Here is a 24,531-nt window from a genome sequence, read left to right on the forward strand (position 1 = left end):
CTCTTTGGAACTATGTTCCCATTCTGGTGAACTGGTCAAGGGGTGAGGAACAGCTGGGCTCATGAGTGACCCACAGAGGCAGTCCTGGGGTAGAAGAGTCTTTGGTTTCAGGCAGACTTGGGCTGTCTCCTGACCTCGCTGTTCACTAGCTGTTAGGCAGCCTTGCTGAACCTCAGCTGCCAGACTGTTTGTGCTCATTTATTTTTCACTGTTTTTCACTACACCTCGGGGGTCTCTCTCTCTCTCTCGCTCATTTATTTTTCACTGTTTTTCACTACTGGCCTTGCCTCTGAAGTACCTGTCACTAAGTAGTTCTTAGTCAATGCTGCTACTCCTACCCAATGCTGCCCACCTACCCTAAAGAATAGGACAAGGACATGACCCTCTTGCTTCCATAGGGAATTTTGGCTTTAATTGGAGATTCATGTGAGCCTTTTCAGGCTCTGGTGTTTTCAGAGCTATACTCGATTTCTTTTGAAGTTTCCTCATTGGGGGAGACATTGATATTAATGTTTGGGCAAATCCCTGCCTTATCCAGGGAGTGAAAGGTGGTGTTTAAAATCCCATTCAGGGATCCCTGGGTGGTGCAGCGGTTCGGCGCCTGCCTTTGGCCCAGGGCGCGATCCTGGAGACCCGGGATCGAATCCCACATCAGGCTCTCGGTGCATGGAGCCTGCTTCTCCCTCTGCCTGTGTCTCTGCCTCTCTCTCTCTCTCTCTCTCTCTGTGACTATCATAAATAAGTAATAATAAAAAAAATTTTCAAAAAAAAAAAAAAATCCCATTCAGGGGCAGCCCCGGTGGCGCAGTGGTTTAGCGCCACCTGCAGCCTAGGGCATGATCCTGGAGACCCTGGATCGAGTCCCACGTCAGGCTCTCTGCATGGTGCCTGCTTCTCCTTCTGCCTCTCTCTCTCTCTCTCTCTTTCTGTCTCTATGAATAAAAATAAATAAACAAACAAATAAACAAATAAAATCCCATTCATAGATTTTTTTTTGCTTCTGCCCCCTGCAGCTTTATTTTCTCCTCTTTTTTCCTTTGGGTAGGTTGCTTGGGGGCACTGTCTGCTTGGAGGGGCATTTGTATTTTGAAGAATCTGTTAGTTGTTTGGCTTAATCTCTACTGAGTAGAGGTTTTTGTGTTTCCATCTGCCTGGGCCTTTGCTGTGGACTTTTATTTTGGAAGTCTGGAGCACTCAGACAAGGTGATATCTTTTTAGACTATATTTTTGGCTGTAGGCCAGTTTATCACTATGGCTACCACCTGCCTGAAGAATGGCAGGACATAGGCAGTCACTTCTATCAGAAATTTGGGAAAGAGGAAGGGCAAAGGGGAAAGAATAGTTTGGCTTAAGGTCACTAGGGGACAATAGCTTCTCTAAGCAGAACCATTTGATTTGGACAGAACTTCATTTCCCTTCTCCCTGGAATTTTGTTCTTTCTGTCAACAGACTTAAATAGAACATGCTTTACATTCCAGACACTATGGTAAGTCCTGAGTCATGACCAAGCCATATACACTTTCTCCTTAGAGTGAGTTGATGAGTGCTCCCTTCAGCAGCACATATACTAGAGTGTATTGATGAATATAGACATTGATAAAATTATAATCACACTCATAAATGTAATGATACCACGAGAACTACGACAGAGATTTGACTTGTTCCTGGGATTGAGAGGGTATCAGGGAAAGCTTCTTGAGGAAGTGATCTTTGGTTTAAAGATCACTTTGGTTTAAACAAAGATGTGTTTATTGAATAGTTTGACATGAGATTGAAGAGTATTTAAGACTGAGGGCCCAGCTTTTATAAAGCCTCTGGAATGGAGTGGGGGGCAAAGAAGTGACATCTGTGAGGGACTGAAAAAGTGGTTGGAGCACAGAGAATGAGAGGAGATAGATGCAAGATGAGACTGGAGGGATTGGCAACGGCAGGCCTGGTCAGCCCGGGCAAGGTGTTTTGTACTTAACTGGAGAGCACAGAAACCTTTGGAGGGTTGTTAGCTATGATGGTGAGATGATTGGATTTGCACTGTGAACAGATCACTCTGTCAGATGGCTTGGCTTTTACCTACAACCAGACAGGCCTGAGAGGTGTTCTTAGAAGTTTCCTGGATGGTCTCGCTAACCTCAGGGAGAACATCCGCATCTGGAGCTTTCTGACCTTCTGGAACAGGGTGTCCCCCAACCTGGGGCGCGGGCTGGTGTTGTCGCTGCTGCTGCTGCTGCTGCTGCTACTAGGCTGGGGCCTCCGCCTCCTCCAGTGACACCAGCTGGAGCCTCTGGGGACAGGGCTGGCCTCCCCCCCACCCCCCTCTGACCGCCACCCTGGAGGTGGCCTTGCTGGTTTTGTTGTCTTTTTTAACTGTTTTCTGCTGATCCCTTTTTTTATATTTAAACTCCGAGTGCTGGGACACTACTGAGGTTTCATACTAGTTTTTTCTTTCTTTTTTGTAAGAGAAATGAATTCATTATACCTCGGGGGTCGTTACTGGTTAACTGCCCGCGCCAAGGCCTGGCTGGGCCACTCTCCTGGCCTCAGCCCCTGCGGTGGCCTGCGTGCTGCTACTGCACCACCACCCAGCAGGGAAGGAGCCTGGAGCCTTCCTCTGGCGGTGGGTGGAGTGCTGGCCACACCCCCATGTCGGGGAGGCCCCCAGGGTGAAGAGAAAATCTGCTGGAATAGATTTGATGGCTGAGGAGAGCTCAATAAAATGTTGTTTCCAGCTAAAACAAACAAACAAAACAAAACAAAAAAAACACTGGATAGATTTTGATGAGGGGATGAAAATGAAGATCAGAAAAGGAGCATTACTGTGATAGGTGACTTGTTTTCCTTTAGTAAGCTAAATGGTAATTTTGGGACTGACCCCCCAACCCAAGTGTGGCTAGTCCTGTGTTGTCAGGGCCACCTGGCCACTCAGCAGAGGTGGCTGAGGGTGTTGGCACCAAGCCAGAAAAAGGCCTGGAGGTTCCAGGCCTGTCACTTGTTAATATCTGACAGCTACAGAGCCCTTTGTTAACCGTTGTCTTGCTGTCCCTCTGTTGGCTGTCACTACTGGGCAAAAGCTACCCCTTTCACTTTTTTTTTTTTTTTAACCCCTTTCACTTTGGATTGCTTAAGCCACTGACACGGGCAACTACCTGAAATGTGATGTGCCAAGTTAGCAAAGCCAGCACCTGCGGTTTATGTAACATTTAGTTCTGGTTGATGTAGGTGTGTACATGTTTTCTCTTGGCAGCCGCCAATGTCTGGAGGGCTGGCAATGGGCCGTAGTTGCTCTTGCTATTGTGTAGCTAGGAAGACTGAGGTCCAGGAGAAACCTAGATTATAAAGAAGCCTGGGTCAGGGTCACATGCTAGCAGATTGAGTGTTAAAGGCATGGCAGATGGTTTCAGACCATAGGCCAGAGCCCTTCCTCAGTGATACTGTAGTGTTGCCCACTGTTCCTTCACATATGCAGTAGGAAGGCTGTGCTGCACAGTGGTTAGGAGCATGGCCTTTGAACTCAGGCATACTTCAGTCCTAGCCTCACCACTTGCAAACTGTGACTTTAGACGAGTTACTTTGCTTCCCTGATTGATAGTTTTCTTAGCTCCAACTAGGAAATAATAATACATGTATGGGGCAGCCCCAGTGGCTCAGCGGTTTAGTGCCGCCTTCAGTGCAGGGCGTGATCCTGGAGACCCAGGATCGAGTCCCACGTCAGGCTCCCTGCATGGAGGCTGCTTCCCCCTCTACCTGTGTCTCTGCCTCTCCTTCTCTCTCTCTCTGTCTCTCATGAATAAATAAATAAAAATCTTTAAAAGAATAATACTCGATCCCAGGACTCCAGGATCATGCAGGATCACGCCCTGAGCTGACAGCAGACTCCCAACCGCTGAGCCACCCAGGAGTCCCAATTGTGAAGTATTAATGAGAACATATGAAAGGTGTTTAGGTTTGTTCATAGGGTAAATACTGAGTAAAAAGTGGTAATGATAGATGTTAAGGTTTATTTGGGTAACTTTTTTTTTTCTTCCATGTCTGTTTTTTGAGGGGCCCCATGCCAGTGATAGTATAAAGATATGGTCCTGACCTTGATGTGCTCAGTCTTGTCATCTTTGCTGCATTTTGTCTTGTTCTCTGTGGTAATGCTTCAGCAAAACAAAGAGATCTAGGGGGTCTCCTAAAGGGGTTCCAGATTAGGTGTCCACTTGGTGATGCTGTCTTCTCCTCTGGGCCTTCTCTTTTATTGCCCTGATTCTGGTTTGTTTGCTGCTTGGGGGTAGAGGGTGCTCTGCTCCTGGGGGGAGTAGAGCTGTTTCCTGCTTGGACTGTACCATCTGAAATAGCATTCTCAAAAAAAAAAAAAAAAAAAAAAAAAAAAAAGCATTCTCTTTTTGCTGCCCCATGAGTGCCCATTTCTGGTAGTAGCATTCCTAGATTCTCTGGTTTGCTCCTTAAAATATTCAATTGCTGCTATTTATTTTCTTTTGTAAAATACTAAGATAATTGACCTAAAAGAGACCATGAAAAATAAGCTGGGTTGTATTTTTGTAAAGGTTTGTTTAGTACCCAGTCACTGAAATAAAATGCTCCCCAGTGGTCTTGGGGGAGATGACCTTTGTAATGCGATTGTTTTCTGTGAAGGTGTTGGGGAAGGTTAATTTGATTCATTTTCTTTGATTGTGGTGGGTGAGGGTGAGTGATTGGGAAGAAAGGACAAAGCCTTTAGCAGTCTCTGAATTGGAGCCTGTATTGCCAGAGAAGAGGATCTGCTTATCCATAGTGTCTAGAGTTGGGTGTGTAGGCCCTGTCCTATGCTCATGCTTTCTTCCTCATTCATGGTGGTGGAGGCTGCCATGATGTTCCTTCATTCACTCACCATTTAGTAAGCTGTATATACTGCATACTGTAGAAGGGAACGGAATTCCACTTCAGCTAATTGTTACCTTTTTGACCTTTCCTGGTACTTCTGGGACTCCGTTTTCTCATCTGAATAAGGGTATACCACCTGGGGCAGTTAGGATGAAATGAGATAATACGCAGCATGTTTCTAGCACATGGTAGGTTCCTCTGGATGGTAAGGATTATAATGTCTTCAAAGAATTCAAGCCCCATCTGAGATAGAAGCCACAGATGGGACCATAGGTGCTGAGGAAGGCTGGCTCAAAGACATGGAACAGTGAGACTGGATTTGGCTTGTTAGGGTAGATTACAAGGTAGAGTATTTGGAGTCAGGCTTCCAGTCTGTGTCCCTCACTGGGTAAGGTAAGTGACTGCTTCAGTTAGAACAGAAAGCAGTAGGCAGAAGGCTTGAGTGGTATTCTCTCTTCCACCTGTCAGGGAAGAGGATAGAGTCATTAGAGCAAAGTAGCTGGGAACTACATCTCTCTCTCTCTCTCTCTCTCTCTCTTTTAAAGATTTTATTTATTTATTCATGAGAGACACACACAGGTAGAGACATAGGCAGAGGGAGAAGCAGGCTCCCTGTGGGGAGCCCGGTGCTGAACTCGATCCCAGGACCCTGGGATCACACCCTGAGGCAAAGGCAGATGCTCAACCGCTGAGCCACCCAGGTGCCCTAACCCCAGCTCTTTTGAGTCAGACCAAGCTAGGTTTTAGTGCTGGCTCTTCCATGTACATGCTGTGTGGCCTTGGACAAGCTATATCCCTTCCTTTCTGAGCTTTGGTGTCCTCATCTGTAAAATGGAAATGATAGTATCTACCTTAGAGTGTTTATTATTTTTTTATTTATTATTATTTTTTTTATTTATGATAGTCACAGAGAGAGAGAGAGAGAGAGAGAGAGAAAGAGGCAGAGACACAGGCAGAGGGAGAAGCAGGCTCCATGCACCGGGAGCCCGACGTGGGATTCGATCCCGGGTCTCCAGGATTGCGCCCTGGGCCAAAGACAGGCGCTAAACCGCTGCGCCACCCAGGAATCCCTACCTTAGAGTGTTTAAATAAAATAACACTTATTTATTTAAATAAATAACATGTAGATAAATAATATCTACTTAGAGTGTTTAAATAAAATAACAAAATAAAATAACATGCACATGCTTTCACATAGTGCATATTCATAAGTAATGATAATTGTCATAGCATTGATGGATTACAAAGCAATTAAGCATTTTTCTTGGGAAATTAAACTCTTGTAAATTTCTGTGGCCAGATAAATTTTTTGAAAAGTCAGTCTATACCTTGGATTCAGTTATCAACTTGCCTCAGTAAGTACTTAAGGAGTATGTCACTCCCCTGCCTCTCACCCTTTGCTGGCTGCCGTGTACTTAAAGTCCCAACTCTGTACCCTGATTTTAAGCCATTCATGAACAGATCCCTGCCAGCCTTGGCAACTGTGTGTCCTAACTCTGCTCCTTGCCTTGTGACCTTCTGCAGAGCCCTTGTTACAACTGTACCCTCTCCCTGGATTACACTTCCCTTATGTTCACTTGGTTGACTCCTTGTATTCATATCTCAGTCCTGATGTTACTTAGGAGAAGGAGCCTGCCTTTCCTCTGTTATAAAGTAACTAGTTATGTCACTGTTAACATAGACATCAGGTATTTTTCTTGTTTGTTTGCTTCTTATTGGTTCTCTGTTTTCCACCAGAATATAAATTCCATGAGAATAGGGATCTTGTGTGTCATGTTCACAGCTGTATTCACAGGGCTAGGAACAGTGCCTGGCACATAGTAGAGGATCAAACATTTTTTGAATGAATGAGCTTATATATGAGAATGGATTCTGTTGTTATTCAGAATCTGGTTATATAGGTGTTCATATTCATACTGCTTTGTTTCATAAATGTAACTAAGATGACTTTCTTGTACATTACTTATTAAATGTCTCTCCCTTCCCCCATTAATTGGAACCTTCGGAGGAGAGGCAATTTTCCCTGGTTTCATTTTATGTGGCTCTCTTTCTTCTTGGCATTTTGTTATTGGAAAGGGGAGTTTGTGGTTGTGAGACTTCATACATTGATTTTTAGGTGTTCTCAGGAAGCAAGCTTTAGTGCATTTGCTTGGAATAAAACAAACATGAAATCTCACCAGGACATGGCAAACTTTATCTTACTCTGATTTTCTACCGACACTTTTTGCAATGTTGTGTACGTTCTTAGACAAGGACATTAGACAAGAATTGGCAAATTAAAACTGGCCAGATAGAAACAAATTCACAAAATGTGAGTAATGGTAAGACAGAGGTCAGAGGGGATAGTGCTTCTTTCTGGCAGTAGCCTAGTTTTTCATGGGTCTTAGTAATGAATGGTATGAGTAAGACTCTGGACTAGTAAACTGTTCGCTTTTCAGAGGGTCTGGAATCTAGAAAACTGTAGGGGTGGTGCTCAGGAGGATGGGGAACTCCAGCCACCTTGGTAAATGTTTGGGTCCTAAGTGTTACTGGTCCTCAAAGACCTGGTCTTGAATTGAAAGCATAAGTTCCCAGGCATGGATATGATCAGAAGAAGGTGTTTGGAGCAAGTTGAGCTGACAGGGATGGACTTACATTGCTTAAAAGGTTTTGTGTAGATTGAGAACTGTAGCCCTGTAGGTACTATTCTCCCTTTCTCCCACCAAAGCTGCCTCCAAGCCTGGTTATCTTAACCTGCCTTAAATATCGTTGGGTTGTCCCTGTTGATAAACTCTCAAAGGAAAGACATTGGACAGCTTTGTTGTCAGCTATGTCCTTTGATTATTTTCCTTCTAAGAAGGTCTTAACTTTGTGATTAACTCAGGATTATTTGGTCACTCTGGCAACTAGTTTTAAAAAGAATTTCTTTAAAAGATTTTCTTTCTTCCTTCTTTCTTTGAAAGAGAAAGCCAGCACAGGAGCAGGGGAGAGGAGTAGAGGGAGAGGGAGAAGCAGACTCCCTGCTGAGCAGGGAGCCCAATGTAGGGCTCCATCCTTGGATCCTGGGATCATGACCTTAGCCAAAGGCAAACGCTTAAACACCTGAGCCACCCAGGCGCTCCACTCAGGCAACTACTTTAAAGTCAGTGGGTTTTTTTTTTTTTAAGAATTTATTTTTAAGTAATCTGTACATCCAACCTGGTGCTCAGACTCATGACCCCAAGATCAAGAGTTGAACTCTTCTGTAAAGTCAGTATCTTAATGTGCTATAGTTACTAACCATCCTCTATCCATCTGGGGTAATCTTTAATTTATGTTTGAACTTATTTAGAAGTCAACTTTTAGTGAAGCTCCCAACCCCTCATAATAGCAGGAATTTCAGTTATAAGTCAGCAAGTAGGTTTTTGAAGATTCTGGTACCCAGAAGGTGGTAGGACAGTGGCTCTGCTGACCAACTTTCTCTGGGCTCAAAAGTAATTAAGCCTCTTCTTAATTCTTTCATTTCCCCTCTTCAGTCTTTTCTGGGCTAATTGAGAATCTCTATTCCTTTAATCTTTTCTCCTGTGCTCTGTTTCCTTGCCTTGGTTGTGTTTCTGCAGTTCTTATTTAGAAGAGCATTTGCTTTTAGAATTTTTCACACCTTTCTTCTGGCCAAAGTTGTAGGTAACATGCAGGTATCTCTTCCACCTGCCAGGCTAGAACATGTCTTTTTTGGGGTGCTTAGTATTGGTTGGGGTGGGCAAAATGCCTTTTGTACTCTCACACCCTGTGTTGACTGTCCTTCATAATTCTGTTTAATTTAAAGGTGGATCAGCCAGCAAGTCCCCAATCAAAGGTGCTCTTGACCTTTGTGGGTGGTGATGGCCTAAGTTTCTCTGATCCCTCATCAGGCTATTTAGTTAATTACTTAATTAGCTTCCCTTTGGTTAAAAAGTAGACAAGCTTGCATCTCTTTATTTTGATTTGCACTGATTTTTTCCCTGCTTCTTAAATGCTGAGAACTTTAAAAAAAAATTTTTAATTTTATTTATTTATTTTTTAAAAAGGTTTTTAAAATGTATTTATTCATGAGAGACAGAGAGTGAGAGAGAAGCAGAGACACAGGCAGAGGGAGAAGCAGGCCCCACGCAGGGAGCCTGATGTGGGACTTGATCCCAGATCTCCAAGATTTACGCCCTGGACTGAAGGCGGCGCTAAACCGCTGAGCCATCCAGGGGTCCCTGAGTGAGAACTTCTATGTGTTCTCACTTTGTGTGTTCACAAGGATTTGGAGGATCAGGCCTTGCGTGCAGCTCTGCCTCCGTATTCTTCACCTATGTATTCAATAGAATAATAGACTGCTATAGATCTATAAAATAGAAAACAAACTGATGGTTGCTGGAAGGAAGGGAAGGAAGGGGATGGGGGAAGTGGGCAAAATGGGTGAAAGGGAATGGGAGATACAGGCTTTCATCTATGGAATGATGAAGGCACAGCATGGAGAATATAGTCAATGATACTATAGTAGCATTGTGTGGTGACAGGTGGTAGCTGCACTTGTTGAATCACTATATTGTACACCTGAAATTAACGTGTCAGCTGTACTCAAATAACAAAAAAATAATGGACTGCTTTGGAAACAGCTCTCACATGTTTCTCTTAAACACACGTGCACACATTTGAACACATAGATTTTCTGAGGAATGGACACTTCTCTAAGAGGAATTCATCCTGTTTCATGTAAACGGCTTCCATTACACCAAAACTCTTGAGACTTTGTGAAAAGTAAAATTAGTGAGGCGTTTTTCCCCCCTCCAAAAGGCCTCAAAGCTCTTAAAATAAACCTTAAAAAACTTGCTACCCTGAGCTTCAGCTCTGAAAGCAGACAAATTGCAAATCTGGTGCAGTAAGACTCATTCTCTTCTCTGGTCTTTTTCCCTTTTCTCTCTATTTATTTTAACATCCCTTTTCATGATCTTACCTTTCTAGAAAGTCAATTCAATCTTTCCTTGCCAGCCCATAGCAGGAGAAGCATCAGGAGTTCCAGCCCTAATTTGTGGTTTATGTTTCTTTTCCATTCCCTCTCTTTGCTGTTCCTGAACCTGATTTCCCAGCTTCCTGCCAAACCCTCCAGTCAGTGCAGAGTACCTCCAGTGACAGGTATCTTTGGAATTTGATGTCAGTACCAGCCAGCTATTTGGGAGGAATTTGGGAGCCTGTTACCTGCATGTGTTGCTAGCTGAGGAAATTGGGCTTTTTTCAATGTTGATACCATCTTTCTTTCCCTCTGCTTGCCTAGCCCCAGTGAGTCCTTTTGCCAGGGGAAATGAAATCGAGAACTCTGTAGCATGATTAATTCTGGGGTTTTATCCTACAAAGTAAAAAAATAGCATTTCAGAGAGAGATGTAAGGGAGTCTCCCTGCAGTTCCCATGGAACAAGTCGACCTTTCAGTTATATTTTTCAGCATCTTTGGGGACCCATTTGAAGGGAGCTAAAGCAGTAATTATGACTAAGCAAAGAAAACTAATTTGGAGCCAGAATATTTTAATAAGAAGCTTAAAAAACCAGAACCTGCTGATACATGATAAATAGGAATTGGAGCTTTGTGCTCTTCTTACTTAATCCTTCCCTTTTTACATTATTATGGTTTTTGGTTTTCTTCCCAAAATGTGAGTACTCTCTATTATTCCCCTGGTGGTGGAATGAGGATGCTGTTGGTGACTGCCTGCTGAGTCTCAGGTAGAGCAGAGGTGGGGTGCTTTCAGGTAACGTTAAACCTTGGAGTTTCGGTTCATGTGGGGAAGGGGGTAAGCTTGCTTTCATTTCCAAATACATTCGAATTCCCCCAAGGATTCCTTGGGACTGACTGTATTTTCCAGATGATTCTGAGAAATGAGCATTGAAGGAAATTTTGTGGATGATTCTAAGATCATTTTTGTCAGTCTTTCTGAGCACTCAAAAGCTTAGGCAAAAAATACGTAGATTTGTCTCTGTAAGGGCTTCTCTAGGTGCTTGTAGTAAGGCCACCAATTCATCTGATGAATTGATGTCATATGAATGTGATGTTGTTAAGAGCTTGGCTTTGGAGCTAGATGTGTTTTGTAATTCTGGCTCTGCCACTGCTTAGCTCTCTGACCTTGAAGAATGATTTAATCCCTCTGAGTCACAGTGTCCTCATCTGTAATAGGGGGATAATGATTGTACCTACGCATAGGGTTGTTGTGAGCCTAATATATAGTGAGTAAATACTCCCTGACTTAGCTATGATTGTTATTTTGAGATACTGACGGAAAATCAGATGGAAACTTCTTGGCAAGAGAAAAGAAGGTAAAACGTTGCTTGAAAAATCTTGATAGAAGATAAGGGGTTGAGGGAGAGGGGCAAAAACAAAAGTGGGAAAACTCTGTGTCCTTGAATGAATTACTTTTTCACTATTTTAGTAAGTTCCAAGTCTTATTTTCTAATCCACCAAGTTGATTGTTCTCCTAGAAACCCTAACTGTGTCATGGCTCCTCAGCAAAGATTGAACAAGCCACAGTAGCCACAACTGTCTACCATTACCAAGACATCATTATCTTTACAAATCACACTGCTGTGTTTACCACCTGCCCTTTGAAGTGTTATAAATAATTAAAGCTGAACCATACTTGTCAGAATAGGTTCAAAAAGTGCATTTTGGGATGCTATGCTTTTGCCCTGACAATGTGTTTATTAGCTTGTTGTTAATGCCAGGGTTGGTTAACTTGAGGCACCTCTGGGCCAGCCTGCTTACCCCATATTTACCCCAAAGCCTTAGGAAGAGGAGTTCAATATAATTCAGTCCTTTTCTCTGTGTTCCTGGAAAGTCATCAGTGGTAAGGGGTGGGGGTGGGGTGGGGACGGGACGACACTGAACTACTTGGAGCTAATAACTCCTTCCCAAATATATGTGTGTGGGGGGTGGGGTGGGTGGTTAGAATAAATCGTGGGCTGGATGGAGCAGAGCAACAGAGGTTAGGAGCTTCTCGGTGTTGTGCCAAACAGTCAAGTGCAAACAGGTTAGATGAAAACTTTTATTAGGCAGTGTGTGTGCCTCCTCATCAGGATGTTGGAGTATGGGCTGTTTCACTCCTTACCTGCGAATTAAAACACTGAGATAATGGTTTGGCCTCTCTTATGCCTTTCCTGTGATATGAGGTTGGGGGGGAAGGAGAGACTTGTCTGGGGGCGCTGCAGCAGAGGAGCTGTCGGTGCTAATTTTCCTTCAAGTCTTGGCAGAGTCACCCATCAGACAGAGCATAGCCCTGGCTTGGTGAGGCTGTGTGCAGAAAAGGAGCAAAGCATGGGGCTTGAGGGTGCAGGCCTAGAGTCACCAGGTCCCAGGTTTGGAACCTGGCTTTGCCTCTCTTGGCTGGGTGTGTTAGTTTCCTGTGGCTACTATAACAAACTAACAAACTTGGTGGCTTAGAACACAGATGATGTATTCTCTCCTGGTTCTGGAGGCCAAAAGTCTAGTCAGTATCACTGGGCTGAAATCAAGGTGTTGGCAGTGCTGCACTCCTTCCAGAGGCTTTAGGGCAGAGTCTGTTCCTTGCTGCTGCTTTTTTTTTTTTTTTTTTAAGATATTTATTTATGATAGAGAGAGAGAGAGAGAGGCAGAGACACAGGAGGAGGCAGAAGCAGGCTCCATGCCAGAAGCCCAACGTGGGACTCGATCCCGGGACTCCAGGATCAAGCCCTGGGCCAAAGGCAGGCACTAAACTGCTAAGCCACCCAGGGATCCGTATTCCTTGCTTCTTCAGCTCCTGGTGGCTGCTGGCATTCCTTGGTTTGTGTTCTTATGACTCAACTTCCAAGTTCAGCATCTTCAAATCTTTGTTACGTCTTCACATCACCTTCTCTTCTGTGACTGTGTCAAATCTTCCTAGGCCTATGTCATATAAGGACATTGTGATTGTATTTAGGGCCTTTCTGATAATTCAGGATAATCAGTTTAAGATCCTTAACTTAATCACATCTGCAAATACCATTTTTTCCTTAAAAGGTAAAACTTACAGGTTCCAGGCCTTAGGACTTGATCTCTTTGGAAGGCTGTCTCTGCCTGCCACACTAGGTGACCTTGGCAAGTGACTTTGACCAATGTAAGTTGGTGTCCTATCTCTAAAAAGTGGTAATCAGGGCAGCCCAGATGTCTCAGCAGTTTGGCGCCACCTTCAGCCCAGGGGTGATCCTGGAGACCCGGGATCAAGTCTCACATCTGGCTCCCTGCATGGAGCCTGCTTCTCCCTCTTCCTGTGTCTCTGCCTCTCTGTGTGTCTCTCATGAATAAATAAATAAAATCTTTAAAAAAAAAGTGGTAATCATATATCCTGTACCTCATTTCCATGAGGCTTAAATGAAATCTTGCATGTGAAATACTTGGCATCTAGTACCTAGTATTATTTGTATGCATATATGTTATTCATTACTGTTATGTTACTATTATTGTTACTTAACTATTTTCTGAGAAAGAATATTTCCCTAAGAATTTATTTGACGTGGTGCAATCCCCCTCTCACCCCCCCCAACATCCACCATGGCCCTTACAGCCCTAGGATCTTTGGCCGTCATCCCCATTGATAGAACGGTTGTCCTTAGAAGAAGAAACACGAGAGAGAGCTCTTTCTCCTCAGTGCATGGGTACAGAGAAGAAAAGAAAGACTATGTGAGGACCTAGGGAGACGATGCTGTGTACAAGGCAGGAAGAGAACACTCACTAGAAACCAAATGGGCCAGAACCTTGACCTTTTAATTCTAGCCTCTAGAACTGTGAGAGAATACGTTTCTGTTGTATAAGCTACCATGTATAAGTCTATGTGCTTTGTTATGGTAGCCCTAGCAGACTAATAGAAGGGTGTACATAACCGGGCCCTTACACCCACTTGTTCCAGACACTTAGGTAGAAGCTTGGACTCTGGAATTATTCCAGTTACCATTCAGTATAGTTTGCTGTATTGCTGCTTTACCATGGATAATTGTAAGTCCATAATGAAGCACGGAAGAATATTATTTTTACAGTGGTATTTAGTATCTGATCGCTATTAGCCAAAAGGTACATGTCCCCAGTGAGGTACTGTAAATACATTTTATCTGTTCTATTACCTGCTGCTTCACGAACACATCCCTGAAGCATTTTATTTTTTTTTTTATTATTTATTTATGATAGTCATACAGAGAGAGAGAGAGGCAGAGACACAGGCAGAGGGAGAAGCAGGCTCCATGCACCGGGAGCCCGATGTGGGATTCGATCCCGGGTCTCCAGGATCGCGCCCTGGGCCAAAGGCAGGCGCCAAACCGCTGCGCCACCCAGGGATCCCCCCTGAAGCATTTTAATCTTGTTTTTCATACTTGTCTTCAAGTGAGGAATTGTTCTGATTTGCAACTTCGGGGGATTATTACTATGTTTGTTAATTTTTGTTCTTTTCTTCCCCTCCATTTATTACTGGTTTCTTGAGAAAAGTTTTCCCTAAATCTACACTAACTGGAGACAAGTCACTTGATTAAAAGGGTGTTTTACAACATTGGTTTCTCTGGCTCTCTTGGCACACTGATAGGAGGGCTGTGTCAGCATCTTCTTAGCCGGGGTGAAGGTCTCCCTGGTCTGGGCTTAAATGAGTAAGAGGCTTTTTTGCAGGGGCGAGGGAAGGGCAGGGATCTCTGACCGAAAGCTGTGTAGCAGAATAACTTTTGCATTGGTATATTCCTGGGCAAGGGGCAGCAGAGGCTCACCTGGTTCTTCTCTTTTCAGAGATGCAATGATATATTAATTGAGCATATGCTATGTACGGGACATGTGCACAGCACTATGAGGAATGTGGTTTTTGGCTCACAGGGGTTCCCAGTGCATGTTGATTTAAGTGAATGTGTGGCAAAATAGAGTGACCTTAGCAAGCAGAGAGACTGAAGGGACAGGCCTGGGATTTGTGCTATAACCTCCTGGAAGTGTAACACAATTGGGCTCATCTTTGTGAAGGCCATGATGCTCTAGCAGTTGGATCTGCAAGAGGAAGCAGTAGAAGAGGAACAGTGTGTTGAGGATGCTTTATTTTGCATTTAATTTTTTCTTGTATTTCAGCCTTGTGGGTACCCTTTTCCTTTCATTGTAGACAGGGACTGTTAAGTATGTTCGTGTTAAGTGTACATGTTTAATAAATGTCAAGTAATCACCCAAGACAGTTGAGGGAGGAGATGGAAAAATAGTTGTTTCAACAAGTTGGTTCAGGTTAGGGCAAAAGCAGAGATGTGTATGTGAGATGCCTGGGCAAAGAACTGAAGAAAGTGAGAGAACAGAAGCCAGAAAGGATTTGAATTAATCTGGAGCTGAATGGGAGCCTGGCTTAGGGAATATGGATCTGGGCTAGGTATCTAGGGAAAGAGTGAGAATGAGGAGAGCTAGAGAGCAGTTAGTCTGGGATCCGGGGAGGGGAGGGAACAGTGGGTAGAATGGCTGAAATCTTCCCTGCATTGCCCCCACCCCATGTTTCTCTGCATTATGATACTTGTCATACTATGTGGCATTTATTTCTTGATAGGCCTTCTCTTAAGCCTAGAAGATAGGAGAAGTGGCTTGGTCATCTCTATCTGGGTTACTTGACACTGTGTCCAGCACATGGGATGTTCTGCCCAGATGATTGATGACCATGTGTTAGGTTAAGGCCTGGGTGAGTCATCCATTAAGAACTGAAATATGAGAGGTTGAGGTTGGGGCATAGGGGCGATGAGCACATAACTGGCTGGGGTGTAGGAGGGTAAATTAGGCTAGAATTGAGAAGTGAGCCTGACATAGAATCTAAATCATGCTTTAAGAATTTGCTAAACATTTCTCTTGTGTCAAGTGCCAAGCTAGCTGGGCATTATGTACATGGTCCCTGTCGTTAGGATGTTTAGGACAAGTATATTATTATTATTATTATTATTATTATTATTATTATTAATTTAGATTTTATTTATTTATTCATGAGAAGAGAGAGAGAGAGGCAGAGACACAGGCAGAGGGAGAAGCAGGCTCCATGCAGGGAGCCCGACGTGGGACTCGATCCTGGGACTCCAGGATCACGTTCTGGGCTGAAGGCAGGTGCTAAACCGCTTGGAGCCACCCAGGCATCCCCAGGACAAGTATATTATAAAGTGTAATAAGCACTGTGATCCAGGTGAGTATGGGTGTTCTTCCATCATGCCTTCTGTCTAATGGAGAGGGTCAGTGACAACCTCCTAGAAGTGTCTTTCAGAATAAGGAGAAAACCTTTTTTGATGGTAAGAATTTGCCACATAAAGAGGAAGGGAAACAATTCAGAGCAGAGGAAATGACATATAAAAGGACAAGGATAAGTCATGTGCAAAGGACAAGATGTCTTAGAGCACTGGACAAAAAGTTCCATAGAGCCAACCATAGACAGGGAGAGGAAAGAGGTAAAGCTGGTGGTGTTGATCCTGGCTCGATGGTGGACAACCTGCATGTGGAATTTGGTCTTGTTCCTCAGGGCCCTGGGAAACTATTGGATGGTTGCAAACAGGTGGGTAAGATCATATTCATGCTCTGGCTAGAGAATCATCCATCTCACATTTAATCAAGGTGTGAACTTGTAATTTGCTGACATCTTACCCCATGATCCTTTGACACTGCAGCAAATGCTGCGCATTTGCTTGAAATCTGTGAGTTCAGGAGCCTGAAGTATGGTGGAGAGGTAGTTCTACCTGCCATAGTCCTGCGTCCCTGGTGTTTGATCTCAGGCTCTGAGCCTGCTGCTCTGTTGCTGAGCAAATGGTGTTAAGGACTGCAGCTCCCACAGCTTCTGCAGCTGTTCCTGCTATCACCTCAGCCCCTTCACAGCAGCCTGCAATTCCTCATCCACTGCACATTGCTCTGTGCACTCAACAAATTGGAAAATTTTATGAGATTGTCAAATAATGGGATAAGTTTTGAAAAGTAGGAGTTAAAAATACTTATTTTGCCTTTTCTCCCTATAAGGGAATTTGAAAAATGTAGAAATTCTAATTCTATATTAAATATCCTTGGGATTTCCTTTCCTTTCCTTTTGAAAATTTTTATATTAACCAAAAATCTGGTAGAGATGCTTGTGGGAAGATAATTCCTTTTGGCTGGAGTTTAAGCTCCACGTTGTGAGCTTTTTTAATTGTCTTTCATTGGAGGTGGGTTGAGACCCAACTGTGCAGTCGCCAGAGCTCATCACAGTCCTGTTGCTGGGTGAATTATCTCTGTGAATCTGTATGTTTTTCCCTTTGTACCTACCTAATGAAAGCCAAATTAAATCAGTTTTTAATCAAGGAGATGAATGACAGGTTTTTCCTCAGAAAAGAAACCACAAGGCCTCAAAGTACTGGATACAATAAAAAGTGAAGTTTTTATTTGTGTATGTGCTGTTAGGTATGGCTTTAATGTCAGGAAAACAGGAGGTGCTGTTAAAATAGTATTTGAAAATATGCCTTCCCAGGGAGATGAAGGAGTTTGCTTTTCTCCCTGCCCCCTTTCTCTTTTATAGGTTGTGCATGCTTGTGTGCTTCAAGCACTCTGCACAGGTACAGGTATCTAGTAGGTGCTTGGAGACAGAAGTGCAGATGTTTAATAAATGTCATGTCAATGAATGAACAGTTCGTTTTGAGCAGGTCCCCCCCTTTTTTTTTTAAGATTTTATTTGTTTATTCATGAGAGACCCACAGCGAGAGAGGCAGAGAGACATAGGCAGAGGGAGAAGCAGGCTCCCTGTGGGGAGCCTGATGCAGGAACCTGATGCAGGACTCAATCCCAGAATCCCGGGATCATGACCTGAGTCACCCAGGTGCCCCTGAGCAGGTCCCTCTTTTGTGCTCCCCTGTCCCTCCAGCTCCTCAGCCTGCTATTTGTTCCTTTCATTATCCCTTTGTTCATTCATTCAACATACATTTTTCCTTCTCGACAGATGTGAAGGCCATTGATAGGGAATGCATTGAGTTGAGGCTGAGAAACATGGCCTGATAAATCTCTTCCTCTTTAATGCTTGTTTTGTCCTTTATTTTGGGACATTGGTTTTTAGGCTGTTGTGGGCACCCACATAATCCTCCCAAATGTTGCCTTCTTCTGCCTGTGCTTGCTTTGGTGGAAGGAAATGGCTTCCCTTGTGGGGAGGGAGGGAGGGTGGCAGAGGCAGTAGGGATTAAGACTCCTGAGTTCATTGGCTGTCCCCGTAAGGTGTCTCCATGTGCTCTGAGGGGCTTTGGGGAGCCAAGCGTTCCTCCCCTGGAATTTGATTCCCATAATCATGGGTCTGGCTTTGGGCTCTGAACTCCCGACACACTGGCATCTCCAGAGGACGCAGGCATCAAATCCTCCCTCAGCCCACGTTCCAGCCCCCATTACTGTGGTTGAATGGCCTCCCTGAGTGTGACTCTTCATCTGAGGAAGAAAGTGCTTTTTATTGAGAGCCTTTCAGAGGAACTCAGGAGACTGGATTTTGGATACTCCAGAAAACTTGGGCTGAGCAAATAAGAGATTAAGTAAAGCTGTGTGCCTTCTGCTTCCTCATTGTGCTTGGTTCTGGCTTCATTGAAAGCCTCCTTGGGTTGCCTTCACCTGAGAGATGGGGGTGGCTATAGCAATTTGGGCAGGTGAGCAGGAAGAAATAGTAGATAAAATTGACTGGTTGGTGATGGATGGGCAGGGGTGTGGGAGGGCAGTGTAGGTGGGGAGATGGAGAGGGAGGTATTGAGGAGAGCTCCTGGGTTTCAGGCTTGCCCAGTAGAGCTGGGCAAGCCTAGAGGTTCAGGAGCGTGGGGGGAAGAGCATGAGCTTATCTATTAACTTGCTGAATACGAAACATATAAGAGGAGGGGAAAGCAAACATATCCTCTAGGGGGAGATGTCATAAACTCTGCCTAGGGCAGCCCTGGTGGCTCAGCAGTTTGGTGCTACCTTTGGCTCAGGGTGTGATCCTGGAGACCCGGGATCGAGTCCCACGTCGGGCTCCTTGTGTGGAGTCTGCTTCTCCCTCTGCCTGTGTCTCTGCCTCTCTCTCTCTCTGTTATGAATAAATAAATAAATCTTAAAAAAAAAAAAAAACAACTCTGCCTAGATTCTCAAGCTGCTTTCCTGTTCAAGTTATCTACTGTGGTTTTAGACAGTAATACAGCCCAAATCCAGATTCTGTTGACTGGTTCTTTCTATTAATAGATGCTGAGAGTTTGCAAGAACTAACAAACCACTGAACTGCAAGGCAAAGGAATGAGTTCATAAGCAGAGTTCACAAACAATGGTGACCCTGTTGTCTTGTCTTAGCAGGCATGTAGCAGGTCTCCTCTTCCCCTTCCTAATCTCCCTTTCATTGTGGGTGGTTCTTCAGGTTCCAGAGGTTTGCCAAGATAGCGCAGTGAGCTATGTATTTGAAACTCATCCAACCTTTCTGGCAAAGAGAGTTCTTGTACGTCTTGATGCCACCTGCCGTAAGCCCTTTGCTCCAGCCGTTGTTGAAATAAATGCATGTTCCTAGCTTCATGTCTCCGGGTCTTCAAAAACCCTCTTGCCTCTGCTTGGGATGCCTTTCTCATTGTCTTTGTTTGGCTGATTCTTTTTACTCTTTTCATCTTTAAAGCTCACCTATTCCAGGAAGTCCTTTCTGACCTCTGTGTTTCAATGAAGTTATCTGTTCTCTTTTGCCTCAGATCTGTCCAACAATGTGTGTGTGGGCTCTTTCAACCCAGTGCTTGCTCTAAACGACTGATGGACTCCTCCGTCTCCATTGTCCATCTTGAGGGCTCCTAGAGGACAGGACCTTGATTTATTTGGCATTTGTATCTCTAGCACTTGGTCCATGGCTGGGTTTTGTAGCAAGTCTCAATACATAGGTGTTGAAGGATGAATGATCTGCCCGTTTGGAGGTGTTGGAGGTGGTGGCAACTGCATATATGTTTCTTAGAAGGCAGTAAGGGTTCCTTCGTCTTTTCAGGGTGCACAAAATTTTGCCCTTTTGGTAGTTCTCCAATATGGGAGAGTGAATGAGGTCTTGCAAAAATATTTTTCTGAATTGGTGGGGCTGTTAACGCTCATCTGAGGTTGAAATAGCTTTGGTATGGGTGAGAAATTGCAGGTAGTAAGTGAGCAGCATGTCTGAAGTGCATGAGCTTGGTGATTTTCTATTTTTCTGGATGCTCTCCTCGTTTTGTGAGCAACAACCCAAACACCTGGCTTCTCTGAACCCAGGGCTTATGCCTAGTTGCTTATGGAAGTGGTTGCCTTTCAAGGTAAGAGTCTGTAATATTAACCATGCTTTTTCTACAGTGTTTTCTGTTGGCATTACCAGGGGCTGCAGTGGTTGTTTTAAGGAGAGCTGCCACAAGAGGAATCCCTGAGCAGTGAGAGACAGGATGGAATAATTGGAAAGAATTGCCTCTTACTCTGTGGCAAGGCAGGATACTTCAGGCAAAATAGAAGAAGATGTAGAGAAGGTCTTGAGTAACAGAGACAAAAAAAAATAAGGCCAATCAGGAGGTGAGGTGGTAGTTTTGTAAGGAAACTAGAAAGAACTAGGGCCTCTGCTGTAAGGGTGGGGCAAGGGAGGGCTACTTGGCATCACCTACACCTTTGATAATCTTAAGTGATGCTGTCTGATCCAGTCGATTTGGATTCAGAGCATCTGTTGCCCAAAACATGGGCTCAAATGCTACTGATCCTTGTCCAGATGTGCTCTGCCTAGAGACCTATTATGAGACTGATTGTTTCCAGGGTATATTTACCTGGGCAGGTGGCCAATATGTCATCTCCTTTCAACAAACCGGGTACTGTGATAAGGCTAGCAGCAAGTTGTCCCCATGGAGCCTGTTGTGGCAGGAGGGACTTCCTATGGTCCCATTGGCATCCCCATCACAAGCTCATTCACTGGAACCTAGAGTCCCTTTGGAGGCTCCATTCTAGGATGCTGCTGTTGGCTGAGTGTACCCCTGTCAGTTGCAGGCTGATGACTCCTGGCAGGCTGGATTTGGCTGGTGGCATTTTGCAGAGCTCCCTGACCCTACCTGCTGTCACAAATCCTGTTATATCCCTTTTGTATGCATGTTTGAATATCTTGTGATGCACCACTCTTAAGAAGAACAGTTACCAGATGGGAGAAGTGTTTCTCTTGGGTTTATCATGTGTGTATTTATTTTAAAATATACTAAACAATAAATCATGGCCTGGTTCGGCAATTTTCCATGTTCAGAATGTGTCTGTCATATTCTTTTTTTTTTAAATTTTTATTTATTTATGATAGTCACACAGAGAGAGAGAGGCAGAGACATAGGCAGAGGGAGAAGCAGGCTCCATGCACCGGGAGCCTGACGCAGGATTCGATCCCGGGTCTCCAGGATCGCACCCTGGGCCAAAGGCAGGCGCTAAACCACTGCGCCACCCAGGGATCCCCTGTCTGTCATATTCTTGATACCCTATGGAGACCAGTGGAGCTATGAAAAGTCTAGAGTCTCATTAGGAGACTCTAGAAGGAAACTGGGCTCTCCTGGCCAGTGTACGGGCCTGTCCTCTTCTACAGCCTGCCAAAGCCAGGGCCTGGGAACAGCTCCCCCAGGCAATGTGCTCTGTGCCAGTGTCCAAGGATTTTAAGGAATTTAATTAAGTAACTAATAGACTAGGAGATGTTTAAAGTGTGATATTGTTGACATTAAACAGTTATTTAAATATCAGCTAATTAGTGCTTTTTAATATTGCTTCTTGAACTCAAGTTTGGTTGCTGTAGTTGACGTAGATACTTGACAGAGCTAAGTTCAGTGTGGAGGCGTGGGGCACGGTTGAGCATGGACTTGGAGGAGGAGAGGAAGAGAGAACACATAATTTACAGCTGCTGAAATAATTCAGCTGTTTCCCTTGCTGATTGCTCTCCTCCTCTGTGCTGCTGATGCAGTGAATTGTTAATGGGATGGGCTTTGGCTGTTCCAATCAGGGTTGGGATGAGGCCATTTTGATTGTTGGGAATAAACTCGGAGATTGGGAGGAACATTTTTAAGCTTGAATCTAATACCACATTCTTAACCCCAGCACAGGATCTAACCTTTGGGGTGTGCTTTGATATGAGGAGGGCTGCATCCTGTTGGGTGGAAGCAGACACTGAACTTGGGAATGTTGTTAACTGGGTTGTGAGGGAAAATGGGAAGATGAGAATCTAGGGCTGGGGTTCAGCTTACAGGGCTGCAGACAAACTAAGTTGCCCATAGAGAAGACAGCTCTATGGAGTGGTTGGTGAGCCCTTGCAAGGTCTCTCTGCCTGAAAAATCTGCTCTTGCACATCTGCCTGGGTGGATGTCCGTATTCTGGATTAAGGTGTTCATCTGCTCACCTGTTCATCTCTCTAACTACTCTTTCATTTTATTTATTTATTTAGATTTTATTTTTATTTATTTGAGAGAAAGAGAGCACAAGATGGGGAAGAATGCAGAGAGAGGGAGAAGCAGACTGCCCACTGAGCAGGGAGCCCCAAGAAAGGTGGGGCTCGATTCCAGGACCCTGGGATCACATCCTGAGCCAAAGGCAGACGCTTAACCGACTGAGCTACCCAGGTCCCCTCTTTGATTTATTTAATTACTTATCAGCCATAATTTTATTCAGTGCTTGCCTAGACCTTGGACTAGCTAGGGATGGAATGGTAGATGAGGAAGGAGTCTTTGCCTTCAGGGAGTTCATATTTACAGTACAGTTTGGTAGGTCTTAGGAGAGCTGCACAGAGAATTATGGGAGTACATGGAGAACCAACAAAATAAGGCAAATCAAACCTAACAAGATATAAAAATGATCATCTGACTAAGTCGGGCTTATCCCAGGTATGCAAGAGTGGTTTCACATTAGAAGATCTTCATACAAAATTTGTTATATTAATAGGCTAAAAAGGGAAAAAACCATGTGATCATCCTACTAGATGTAAAAAACACATGGCAAATTTAACACCCATTCATGATGAAAGCAGCCGCTTAGAAATAGAAGGGGGCTTCTTTGACAAAAATACTTACCAGAAAAACTACAGAAAACATCATTTTTACTTCTTAAATTTTTAGAAGAAAGAATAGTGTGATAAATGTACCCATGTGCCTATTGTCCAGTTTTAGCACTTACCAACTTGAGAGCAGTCTTACGTTCTCTAGTGTGGTAAAATATATATACTATGAAATTTGCCATTTTAACTAGTTTTTTTTTTAACCATTTTAAGTGTATAATTCAGCAGTATTAATTACATTACCGTGTTGTACAACCATTACCACTATCTACTTCTAAGACTTTTTTTATCATCCCATACAGAAGCTCTGAATCCATTAAGCATTTCCATTTCCTACCCTCTCTCCCCAGCCCCAGTGACTGCTGAGCTACTTTCATGTCTGAATTTGCCTCTTGTAGATACTTCATTTTAGTGGAATTATATAGCAGTTGTCTTTTTGTGTGTGGCTTATTTCATTTAGCATAATATTTTTAAGGTTTATCCATATTGTAGCATGTGTCAGAACTTTGTTCCATTTTATGACTGAAGAACCCATTGTATGTATGTATATATCACATTTTTAAAAAATCTGTCCATCTCTTGGTGAGCACTTAGGTTGTTTCCACCTTTTGGTAACACTGACATGCAAGGATCTTTCTGAGTCACTGTTTTCAGATATTTGGGTATATACCTATGAGTAGAATTGCTGGGTCATAGAATTCTCTGTGTAGCTTTTTGAAAAACTGCCAAAGTTTTTTGCAGTAGCTATGCATTTTATATGCCCTCTGGCAATATACCATTTTCTTCATCTTTGCCCACAATTGTTTCCTTTTTTTTTTTTTTTTTAATTATAGCCATCCTAATAGGTGTCAGATGGTATTTCATTTTGGCTTTGATTTGCCTTTCGGTAACCATGACTAATACTAAGCACCATTTCATGTGCTTTTTGGCCATTTATGTATCTTCTTTGGGGAAATACTGTCTTTGTATATTTCCTTTGCCATTTCTTAAATTGAGTTGTTTGTCTTTTTGTTATTAAGTTGTAGGAGTTGCTCAGTATTGTGGAAATTAAACTCTTATCACATGTGATTTGCAAATATTTTCTCCCATTCTTTGGGGTTTCTTTTCATTATTTTTTTTGCTAGTGTTGAGGCACCAAAGTGTTAAAATTTTGGTGAAATCCAATTTATCTGTTTTTTTTTTTTTTAAGATTTTGTTTATTAATGAGAGATACAGATAGAGAGGCAGAGACACAGGCAGAGAGAGAGAGGCAGAGAGAGAGAAGCAGGCTCCATGCAGGGAGCCCGACGTGGGACTCGATCCTGGGTGTCCAGGATCACACCCTGGGCTGAAGGCAGGCGCCAAACTGCTGAGCCACCCAGGCATCCCTGTTTTTTCTTTTTATTGCCCGTGGTTTTATTTATTTTTTAAAGATTCCATTTATTTGAGAGAGAGAGAGAAAGCACAAGCAGGGGGAGGAGCAGAGGGAGAGGGACAAGTGGATTCCTCACTGAGCAGGGAACCTGCTGAGGCAGGATCATGACCTGGGCCAAAGGCAGACGCTTACCCATCTGAGTCACCCAGGTGTCCTGCCTATGGTTTTAGTATCATATTAAAGAAGCTTTTGCCCAATCCAAGATCATAAAGTTTTGCCCTTATGTTTTATTCTAAGAGTTTTTTAGTTTTACTGTAAAATGTAGGACTTTAATCCATTTTTAGTCAGTGGCACCCTTGTTAAAAATTATTGACTA

At 43.7% G+C, this 24,531-nt stretch overlaps 1 protein-coding gene across 3 annotated transcripts in view; it reads left to right on the plus strand.

The window, feature by feature from the left end:
* The window catches only part of SIL1 (SIL1 nucleotide exchange factor), a 220,915-nt gene that overhangs the window by 16,559 nt on the left and 179,825 nt on the right, over positions 1–24,531 (plus strand). Inside the window, exon 1 of one of the 3 annotated variants that reach the window (XM_041763603.1) lies at positions 15,844–15,985. The exons of the other annotated variants lie outside the window; for them this stretch is intronic. The gene's annotated coding sequence lies outside the window, so the exon portion shown is untranslated. Of the gene's footprint in view, positions 1–15,843; positions 15,986–24,531 lie in introns of those variants that run through there. 3 annotated transcript variants of the gene reach the window in all.

Source organism: Vulpes lagopus, chromosome 7 (genome assembly GCF_018345385.1).
Source record: "Vulpes lagopus strain Blue_001 chromosome 7, ASM1834538v1, whole genome shotgun sequence".
Lineage (NCBI taxonomy): Eukaryota > Metazoa > Chordata > Mammalia > Carnivora > Canidae > Vulpes > Vulpes lagopus.